Source organism: Vidua chalybeata, chromosome 3, assembly GCF_026979565.1.
Source record: "Vidua chalybeata isolate OUT-0048 chromosome 3, bVidCha1 merged haplotype, whole genome shotgun sequence".
Classification (NCBI taxonomy): domain Eukaryota; kingdom Metazoa; phylum Chordata; class Aves; order Passeriformes; family Viduidae; genus Vidua; species Vidua chalybeata.
The window spans coordinates 5,655,001-5,662,394 of record NC_071532.1 but is presented as its reverse complement, the minus strand read 5'-3'; the positions used below and the strand labels follow the sequence as shown (position 1 = coordinate 5,662,394).

Below are 7,394 nucleotides of genomic sequence, written 5' to 3'. Positions count from 1 at the left end.
CACGCCAGCAGTAGTGGACTGGGGATGATGCTTCTGGAGCAGCTTAGTTTTGCCCTGACTGTGAAGAATAAGCTTTTAAATCACCTTTGGTGCCTGAATAACCTCATGTGGGGGTGTTTATCACACCAAGGAATTCAAGTCAACCCCTGTCCTGAGAGCCACGGCACGGAAATGCAACAGACTCAGCCTAAGAAATGTCAGCAACTTACTCTTTGTGGGTCTGAAGGAAAATGTGCTGGTTTGTTTCTGATTACTGCAAATTCAGAGTGGAGCTTTTTTCAACATGACTTGCAGCCCAGGATTAATTTGATTTGGAGATATTTTTTTTAATAAAATCAAGGAGCCCAAATCATGTCTCAGAGCTAGATATAAATTGCTGCTTAAAAAAAAAAAAAAAAGAAATACAAAATTATATTGGTTTTTAATTATTCCATATTTCCAATTGCCATCTCTTTTTAAGCTCAGAAGTTTTGTGGTAAGCAACCAGGCTTGGCATGGGGAGGCCAGGAGATTGTTCCCTGCCTTAGCACCTCCCTAATTTCAGCTTTGGTTAAGAAGGTTAAGAAAGTTTGTTGAAAATTTCATGTGAATTAATGAAATTTTATGAGCAGTGAGGATGGTGGTGTTTGTAGGATGTCTTTCAAGTTTTCACCCCACTGAACATCTGTATGCCTGGTATCTCAGGTATCCACTGCAGTTCCTATTCAGGCACTGGAGACATTTTTTGGAGCACACTGGGGGGAATGTGAAAAATATTTTTTCTCCTCTGCAGGCTTTTTCTGTCCACTTTTCACATCACTGAAAGCTGGAGAAGAACAGGTGGCTCTCATTGTGGCACCTGGGATGTGGTACCCACACCAGAGCAGCTGTGTGCAGGAGATGGGGAGGGCAGTGGAGCAGCAATTGTCTCCTGGGAACATCCCAAGTCTCTCACCCCTCTCCCTGAAGCACCCAACACTAACAAAACCCACCAGACACTGATTGTGTGCCAAAAGCATCTTCACTTGGCTGCTTGGTCCTGGTGCGTGGCTCCTGCTCTCCCCCAGTCCCGGTACCATCTCTGGCATGGTCCATTAAAAATTATCTCTCCATCAGAGAGTGAGGGAGGGGGCTTGGGGCAGGCTCTGGTGCAAGGCACTAAATGTCTGGACCCTGCTAAGTTCAAAGGCAGCCTCCCTCCCACCCCGAGGAGGGATGTAGCCGGCCAGAGGATGGCTGGAGGCCACACAGACGGGAAGGTATGTAACAATCCATTTATCACTTTGCAAATATTAGTGCTGCTTGCATTTGCTGCAGCAATATTTCTTCTTGGAAATTGGTGAAGTGAGTAATAACAATGTTATTTATTCTAAGACCTTGGAACTGCGAAGTAATAACAGGGGGACTGTTCCCTTGAAAGCTTCAGAGGTGCAGGAAATAAAATGGGGGGGGCAGGGAGAGAAGGACAGGAAATAGACCAAAAAAGATCTGGAGGGGAGAAAGCCATTGAAATCTCGTGTTCAATTTCTTTGCCCCAAAGGTAATAAAATGCTTTTTGTAATGATTTATATATAAACAAGGCAGGGTGGGAAGAAGGGTGAATATTTCAGGTTCATCTCTGGCTGGAACGTCCTGCAAGGTAGCAGGGTTGGGTTCGGGGTCTGGCAAAGAACCTCATTCACCACAGAATCTCCTGGTTCTCTTCTTGCATTTTTTTTTTTTTATATTCCTGCATAACCCCCCCCTCCCCTGCCTTCCCCTTACATCCCTTATCTGAATATATAAGGCTGCCCTTTGCTCAGATTTATGGGTTGGGGCAGCACTGTGTGTATTTACAGTCTCCTGACCTGCAGACCTACAGCTGAACAAGAGCAGGAGGAAACCAGGGCCTGTTCCATAAACAGAGACAGATACGTGGGGGAGGCAGCAGGAATTGTGAGCAGCACTTAACATTTTTAACTATTTGGCCAAGCCAAGGAATTAGTGATTAGATTAGAGGCAAAGAAAAATGAGAAGCAGGGTTAAAGATTTAGGAAAGGTGGGGGAAAGGACAGCAACAACTAACAGAGGCCCCAGGTTTGGCATGGGGAGAAAATAAAAGTTATTGGGATGTTATAAAATGTTTTTCAGGGCAAAAGGGAAGAAATGAAAGCGAATCTCCAAAGCATTTTAATCATGTTGTGCTTTTCTTGGGTAGGACCAAACAGCACTTTTCAAGTCTGATTACCTTTCAAGGAGGTAGATTACTTAGTCTGTGTTTATTCAGGAACTAATTGCCTCAGATTAAGTTAAAAAAAAAAAAAAAAAAAAAAAGAAAACCTTACTCAGTGATTATAAATATTTCTTAGGTCTGTATCTATCAGTTGGTTTGTCAGTAAAAATTCAGTGCAGATGAGAAAGTATTTGAAAGGGGCCAAAGATTTACTCAACTTCTCAGAGGCAAAGGCAGCAAAAGTGGCAACAACCTGGAAAATAAATATATGAAATGCAACGTATGTAAGGGTCACAATATAGCATAAGTATATCAACATGATGAACAGCTTTGATGAAAATGGTAAACAAAACCACCCTCTCTTCCTGTGGCTTGTTTTACATTGCAATAAACCACTGACTCTATAACCTATCAGAACATGCTGAGATTTTATGCATCATTTCCAACTACTATTTGAACATTTGGTTTAGAGTAGTCATGAACCATAATTAATGGGATTTTTTTGTGTGTGTGTCCTGATAAAAAGCAAGCTTTATTGTATTTTATTACCTGTTGGTCCAAAGCTCCATATAGATGATGTAAATTCATTGTAGGTTTTAGGCTGGGGAAATAAAGGAGATGGGGGTTTTTGCACATGACTATGATGAATTAACATTTACAATTTCTAATCAAACCCAGAAGTTTAGCTTGAGATGCCCCATCCAAATTTTCTTTTCCCCTGTGAGTGAGTTGGTAGCAATGGGACACAGAGATTTTGGCCCAGCTCAGCCTACCAGGAGGAAAGAGGATAAAAAAAAGCCCCAACAACCCAGGCACCACAAAGACCATGGAGATGAATGGCTCTATTTTATGAGCCATAAAAGTTTTATTCATCTTGACACCGAAACAGGTTTAGGCAGTGAGTTGACACGCCTTAAATAAATAAGTGGAATTAATTCCCCAGCTCTTGAAACAATAGCAGAGTGCCCGTAACGCTGAGAGCTGCCCCGTTGTTTCCCGTTGCTGCTCGATATTGATATTATTTGTGGGTTGTTTTTTTTTTTTTTTTTTCCTCTGGGGCCTGGTTGCTCCACTTCAGATTCTTCCCCTGTTTTATTAGAGGTTGAAAAAGGTTCAAGACCTGGTTGTACCACTGCTCCCACCGACAGCTAAAGAACCAGTTTGGCGTCTGGTTTGTCTGTTGTTTTACTGCTGACCTTCAAATCAACTTTCCCCCCTGACCCCAGGAGGCATCTATCATGACAAGAGGCTGTTTAACACAAATGGTGCCCATTTATAGGGGAAGAGAGTCAGAAGATTTCCTTGGTTGTTGGTTTTTTTTGTTTTCCTTTTTTTTTTTTTTAATGAAGAATTTGGTTTTTTCACCCCTCTTTTCTCAGTCACCACAGGTGAAATCCCTCCTAGCAGCTGGCTTATGAAATAATGCGAGGGGAGGCCTTAATGAGCTGAAAGCACCCTCAGCTGGAGATAAATATATGCAAATGAGATGCACAAACAAAGGAGCCCGGACAGAGAAATATCTGCAATTCCAGCAAAATGCTGCCTGCAGCTAGAAGATGAACAGCTTTGATAAAATGGTAACAAAAAGCACCTTTTTCTCCTCCAGCTTGTTTTACATTGCAATAGAGCATTGTTATTGTAACCCATTGGAGCATGCAGAGGTTTTCTGCCGCTTCAAAAAAAAAAAGAAAACCTGTTTAAACATTTGTTTTTAAGGCATTCATGGGCTATGAGCAGTGTGATTGCTTGGAGTTTTTTGGTGGCTTGGGGTGGGTTTTTTAGGGGTGTCGGTTTGGTCACAGTGGGTGTTTTGGGTGCATCTTTTTTTTAAGCTATTTTTTAATATATATATATTTTAGTGTATGTATTACCTGTTGGTCTGTCTCTGACTTGGGTTGCTGGTGATTTTGGTCGTGGTATTTTGCAAGGGGGAAGGCAGGGTGGGGATGGTTTTTGCTACTCAAAAACGAAAAAAAATAATAATCCAAGTTTTGCTTTCAAATTTGGAGGGAAAATCCAAGTTGACAAGTAGTAAGAAGCAGCTTGGGGACGGGGGGTGGAGAAGAGGGGAAAAAAATCCAGATTTGAACATTCACCAAGCAGCACCCAAACAGGCAGCTTTAATGAAAGCAATCAAGCCTCAGAGCTAATTCAAAGACAGACATCTAACATGCTGATTTTAATAAGCTTTTAAAAGGCAATCTCTAACTTTTAAAAGTCGCTCTTTTTAATTTAATTGGGGTTGGGGTTTTTTTTGGTTTATATATTGCCAAAACAAACACAGTCACTAAAATATGTTTTCAATATGTATAAGTAGCATATCTAGAAAATGTTTTAAATTAGCCCCGTATTTTGAGGGGAGGGGGAGAGGGTGGAGGAAGGAAAGAAGGACGCTTACTTGGGATGAGTCAAAGACATTTTCCAGGGGTCATCATGTCAAAATAATACCTTTATCTTCTCGTCTTTGCCTTTATGAATCCTCCTGTGTGAACGTATGGATGCCTCTTTACCTATAAGCTTCTTCAGAAAACAGCCCCGACCGATCGTCGCTCGGAGATAGGCAAACCTGCCTTTCTGAAAGGCAGAGAAAATGCAGTTCTGTTTAACTTTTAACCTTATGATATCATTAAATAGATCATTATGGATTTATAAATGGAGGGTAAACACTATAAAGTTTAGAGGGCCCTTTACTCCAGGCACTAACCACAATTTTTATATCTGGCAAGAAGAAGAAAAAATAGACTTACCTTTAAGGAAAAAAATCCCCCTCTTTCTTTGGCACTTACAGATGTTAGAGCAGACAAGTGTCGGATTTCCCGATGTCAAGAAGATTTCCTAATTTTTCACAGCCTTCTCCTGTTGCATTTTTGGCCCGATGTGGGAATCATCAATTTAATTTGTGGGGCTGCGCACTGGAAATCAAGATATACGTGTACATGTGCTTTAATGAACCCTAAAACCTGACAGGCAGCTCTCAGCTTGCAGTTGCCCCAAGCTCAGGATTTCAAGAGTTAATAAAAACTTGGTTCTATTAGGAAGGCTTTCTTTTTGCAGCCCAGGTTTGTAGCAGCATAATTATGTTCAACTGCTGCTGTTTGAAAAGGGCAAACAGCATCTTAGGCACAGAACAATGAAATTACAGCTGAGATTTAGGTTAGCAAAAGCCGTCTTCTGCAGGCTTTTATGATTCATTATTTCCCATTAAATACAGTATTAGAAGTGTACACCAGATAGCTCATGGTTGCTGCGCTCAGAGCACATTATCTATATTACACAGGTCTGGGGAGCAGAATTAGAAAACTTTGGGGGAATGAGCAATATGTGTTTGCTGATAGAAGTACCATATGGCTCATCTTCCTCAATTGCTTTCATTGCGACTCTGATGCTGGAGAAATTAAAGTTTTATTTGATGTGGCACAGCTTAATGAACTGTCTTCTGTTAGGAAAATTGAATATGTTTCCTGTTATTTGAGCACAGAGCCCTCATGGTTTTGGCTGATGAGGGATGCATTATGTATTGTTTATTTAGCATTTTGAAAACAAAAGCAGATATTGGAGGTAAAATTGATTACTGCAGGATGTGTTATATAATCACATTTTTCTCTCTTTAAATTATGGCCTTGCCTATTGTTTTTATGGCAGTGTTTTTTGAGGAGGGGGGGAAGGTGTCCCCTAATGAAAAAAGGAGAGGTTGTCGAGGCAAAGTATATAATCGCTGCTTTGTTTAAAAGCAGCATTAGAGCTTTTTAAGTTTAGGGAAGGACATGGCAAAAAAAGAAATGCACTTACACATATATTAACCTGCAGGCCCAGTGGCTGCCACGCTGTTGGTCTGGGGATGCTTGAGAACTGTGTGTGCACTGGGCTGTGTCATTAGAAGAAGACTCATTTCTCCATCCTAGGTGGAGGACACAAAGAGGGGAACATCCAGAACTCAGGAACCAAATACCCTGGATTTCCCATTTCTTAGTATATCAGACAGAGTTAATTGCAAAATGTTAATACCTGCCAGGATGGGGGTGAATAAAGCTGGGGAGGATACAGAAAATTATTGGGAGGAGAGAAGCCCATGTTACCAGGCACTGCAACATCAGTCATTTATTTGGGGCAAGAAATAAGATATCGATGGAAAGATGGCTCAGATTAAAGGCAATGTGTGGTTTTAGCTTTGTTTGTAGTGTAAACAGACATGCACACAGCAAGGACTATATACCCTACCCATGTCATTGGGGTGGTTGGCAGCAATAAGCCCAGTGATAGGCAGGGCTGTGGGTGCTGACCCTTCTTCTCTCCAAGGGAGCAAACGACTGTACTTCAGCTCTGAAACTTACAGGCAAAAAAATATTAATATCTCTGGAGAATGCTATTCTTATTAATTCCACTTCGACTTGTTTGAAATCCTGCCCCATGACACCCTCTGACTTTTGCTGTTATTGATCTCCCAGGAAAAGGGAGGTGGGGATCAGGGAGCAGTGAGTGGAAGGCAAAAACTGCCTGTGATAGCTCAGTGCTTCTCTCCTGCCCTCATGCTGCTTTGACAAAAAGACAATTTGTCTTGTGTGCCCCACGATGTTCGAGGACTCTGGAAAACGTGCCTGTTAAACAAGCCCCACACAGAATCTAAATACCATCCATTAAAAGAGAAAGTCCCAATGTGTTTATAGCAGCGGGCCAAGGCGCTCAGCCCGCGCCCCGGAAAAACTCCCATTGACGTCAGCAGGGCTTCTGCTTATGCAAAGAGTGCAGGATGCTGCCCTGCACTTTTATAAAGAAAAGAAGAAAAAAAAAAAAAAAAGAAAAAGAAAAAAAAAGAAATTAGTGGTACTGGAAGGAGGATGTTGCTCTTGAAAACGTCTTGGAGCAAAGTGGTTAAAGTAAAGCCTGTATAAACAGTGACTATAAATATTTTCCATTCTGTATCACTCTTCAAACAGTTCCCTGCTGTAATTTCAGGTGAGTACAAAAATAAATAAACTATAGCATGAGAGGAAGAAGAAGAAACGAGAAGCGGAAAAAAAAAAAAAAAAAGCATTGTAACCATAGCTGGAACCACAAAAGGTTAACTCCTTTCATCCAGATCTATTTCCCAGAGAAGAAACTGGTGGGTTTTTATGAAAGGCTGCTCCATGACAGGAGCCTCCTTTGAGGAAGACCATTATGCATTGTTATCAGCATGGCGTAATTTGACTGTTGACAAAGTATC

At 41.3% G+C, this 7,394-nt stretch overlaps 1 long non-coding RNA gene across 1 annotated transcript; it reads right to left on the bottom strand.

Annotated features, from left to right (window-relative positions):
- Positions 1–2,308: 2,308 nt before the first annotated feature.
- On the bottom strand, positions 2,309–5,150 carry LOC128785864 (uncharacterized). Its single transcript, XR_008430064.1, has 4 exons — positions 4,939–5,150; positions 4,590–4,765; positions 2,741–2,792; positions 2,309–2,444 (listed from the first exon to the last, which is right to left on the bottom strand). It is a non-coding gene; the product is annotated as an uncharacterized LOC128785864 (long non-coding RNA).
- Between the last annotated feature and the right edge of the window lie 2,244 nt (positions 5,151–7,394).